This window comes from Seriola lalandi, unplaced genomic scaffold, assembly GCF_002814215.2.
Source record: "Seriola lalandi dorsalis isolate HSWRI2012SDOR001 ecotype SW California unplaced genomic scaffold, Sedor1 jcf7180002054947, whole genome shotgun sequence".
Lineage (NCBI taxonomy): Eukaryota > Metazoa > Chordata > Actinopteri > Carangiformes > Carangidae > Seriola > Seriola lalandi.
The window spans coordinates 128,066-131,486 of NW_019525498.1; the positions used below are offsets into that span (position 1 = coordinate 128,066).

Sequence of the window (3,421 nt, forward strand, 5' to 3'; positions counted from 1 at the left end):
ATGCTTCATTACAACAGGGTTTACTTCACAGGAAACATTAGTTCTCATTACTGTCACTAACATGTCACAAATAAACCTCACCCTCACTTCCTCCCAACAACACCCTGTTTGTTATTGCAGATATCGGGCGACTGTAACAGCTCTAAGAGTTTAACACAGAGAGCCCACAAACCAAAATCTGTTATTCATGTTTATCCCATATTCAAATATTAAACTACATATTGTCATTATATATTACATTTCTTTATAATATATATGTAACCCCCATAAATTTAACAGACTCTAAAAAACGAAAGGAGTCCAGGATGTACGATCGAGCATTGAGAGAGAAAGAGAGGAAAAGTTGTTTTACTTGTTGAAACCAGTGTTAAAGTTGTCCAGAAGAGACTTGCCGTGTTCCAGGATATTATTGATTACCAGAGGATGAAGGAGGATCGCTATTAGACGTGTCTTTGATGACAGTTCTCCGGTGAGTGTGTTATCTTTCAGTGCTAGCTTAAACATCCATGTTAGCTCATGTCACTTTATGAAGGTGGAGGAAAAAAAACAAATGTGTTTGTAACTAAAACAGAAGCGCTGTCAAAATCTGTGATGTGAGCATTGTCTGAGAAATGATGAGATGTGAGATATTATTGATGGCAGAAATTATTACCGTGTGAACTTTATTTTCCATTTCTGGGCATGTTTTTTATATTCATTTTGTGGACATTTAAGCCAGAAATAAGATGAGAAAAGGTTCGAGAATAACTGTAGGATCTTGATATTAATCTGCATACTAAACAGAGAATTTGACTTTAACTGAAGTTAACTTGTACCGTGTGCAGGTTGGTATTTTAGTCCAGTGAGCGGGAGGCTTATCAACGGCTGTCGCGTGAGGGACTGTCAGAGCCAAGACGCTGCTGGACTTGGACGATCCAGATCTCCATCGGGATTACAGATAAGATTAAGCAAAATACAGAAAAAGACAAAAAAAAATGGGCCCCTTGACTGAACTGAACTGAACTGAACTAAATTTTCAAGGAAAATAAACTATTCGCCTCCAAGGAGACATAAAGAAGGACTGTAAAACTGTATGGAACTGAATGTGATACTACCCAGGTATTAACAAAAGACTGAAGGGTGGACAATTTAATTTAATTAATTTAATTTTTTAGTTTTTAGTTTAATATTTGAAGAGCTCTGAACAAAGAGGGATACATTTAAATTGGTCTGTTGTTTTATGTTAAAGGGGTATATATATATATTAATTTTTATTACTATTGGCCAAATCTAAGGAATATGTGAAAGGGTAAATTGTGGTTTATATTTTATCCTTGTGTGGAATAAATTCTATCTTTCTATTTTCACTAAGTTGAACTTGTGTTTTACTTATCATCTTCCTTAAAGGGCCTATACATAAGATATTGGTGTAATTATTTATTTGGCACTCAGCCCAATTCATAACAAGTAGTGGTTAAATATAGATTTGGTAGTGTAGGTGGCAGAATCCATTTATTATTAACCTAAAATCTGTCATAGTGCTTCTACATTCCTTCTGTTGTATATGGACCTGATCACTTTGTCTCATGGAATCAGATGCTGTTTCAGGGTCTTTTTGTCAAAATGTGAAATTCTCACAAATTTATGGATCATAACAAATACCAGGGTTTGGAAACATTTTAAGAAATTTTAGGTACATTTTGATCTGAGGACGAGTCACACCCTCATAACTTCAGAGTACAAGTCTAAAAAAAAACATCAGTGACATTAAAACCAGTCTAACCTGTGTTAGGAACCCAATCTAAGTCAGGTGAGTCCCAGACCAGGTGATGTAGTTCTACTATCTGTCCACTAGATGGTGCCATCTAAACATTTAATGCCTCAACATCAGCTCAGCAGAGAAAGATGAGGTGCAACAATGTGGATTTAAGAGTCTCATTGATGATATTCAATCGCTCCATTAATTTTTGTTTTAAGTAGAACTAAAATGTATTTACTGACTTCCTGAAAGCCGTTCTTGTGTCGACACATAAATCTAGTAGGCCGTGCCCTCGAAACGTCATGTACAGATTTCTCTGGAGGATTCTCACCTGCTGAACTCACTTTCTCTCCCTCGTCAGTCCTGGTGTCTGTGAGCATTTGCTCTGAGGACGAGTCACTTCCTCAAAACTTCAGGGTGCAGTTCTAAAGAAAAAACATCAGTGAGTCATCAAATACCAGAGTCTTGGTCTCCGGTCACTCTCTCTTAAACTCTCTTGAGTTTAAGAGAGAAACTCAAACATGGTTCACTTTTTCAACTCGTCTGAGGGGCTCCAGATCCCTGAGGAGTCCGAAGCAGCCACTTAGTAACAGTTAACTAATAAACAACAAATGATCTAATGGATCAGTTGAATTATTTTGCTGTTAAAGTGCCGTTTTAAATCAACAGCTTCAGTCATGGTTCTGTTTATATAATTAACAACTTTGTCTGATAACGAAAACCAAAGTCAACAGAGGCAGTTGATAACCAGCTTCAGGATACCAGTTATCCAGGATCACCAATACTCAGCTCAGTGAAGCCAGAAACACCAAACCACCAAATCCAAACTAAGTTGAACATCATTTGAGAAACAGATTTTTCTCTGTGTTTGCAAAATGTTTGGTTTAAACACTGTAATCAGTTTATCAAACGCACCTCAGCCAAGTTGATCCAAGCTGTCAGACCAGTCATGACACATTTTTCAGTCACGATCAGATCTCAGTTGACCATTCAACTGTAGTTGATTCCCAGAAACAGTGCGTGTAAAATACCACAGTGAGTTTAAGGAAATCAACTCAACTTTCATTAATTAACCTGATTTTAATTTAAAAGATTTTCTGTTTCAGAAAAGTAACAATATCTATTGATCACATTAAGAGACGTTTCAGAAACTAAAGTCAAGATCAAGTCTGGTGATTTCAAATCTTGAGTTAAATCAGTGCGTCTCACTGTAGATTAGAACAAGGAACAAAGTGAACAAACTATTCAGTACTCAGTCAGTTAACTTACACTTTTAGAAATCTTGAAGTCTAGTCTCTATAAAACTGACATAACTCCATGTTTTTAAAGCGTAGCTGCAGTAATAGATGCACATCACACTCAAAACCACAGACCATGAACTCAGCATCAGATAGAAACTTTAAACCAGCCAGTCACCATCAGGAAACATTTCTACTGTCCAGGTAAACAGTGATACGACACAGTGATCTGTTCATCACACATGTACAGATTTCTCTGGTAGGATTCACCTGCTGAACTCACCTCAGGTCGACTTACACACCTTCATATGTAGAGAAGAAGCTGCTCACTTTCCTTCGTCAGTCCTGGTGCCTCTGTGTGTCTGATCTGAGGACGAGTCACAGCCTCATAACTTCAGAGTCCAAGTCTCAAAAACATCAGTGACGTGAAAACCAGTCTAACCTG

General features: G+C 37.3%; 1 protein-coding gene and 1 long non-coding RNA gene across 2 annotated transcripts in view; both read right to left on the reverse strand.

Moving 5' to 3' along the window:
* LOC111645231 (NACHT, LRR and PYD domains-containing protein 3-like) overlaps window positions 1–3,421 on the reverse strand; it is a 40,788-nt gene that overhangs the window by 8,357 nt on the left and 29,010 nt on the right. The gene's annotated exons all lie outside the window — the stretch shown is intronic.
* On the reverse strand, window positions 1,244–3,407 carry LOC147817514 (uncharacterized). The gene is made up of 2 exons (XR_015436296.1): window positions 3,260–3,407; window positions 1,244–2,163 (listed from the first exon to the last, which is right to left on the reverse strand). It is a non-coding gene; the product is annotated as an uncharacterized LOC147817514 (long non-coding RNA).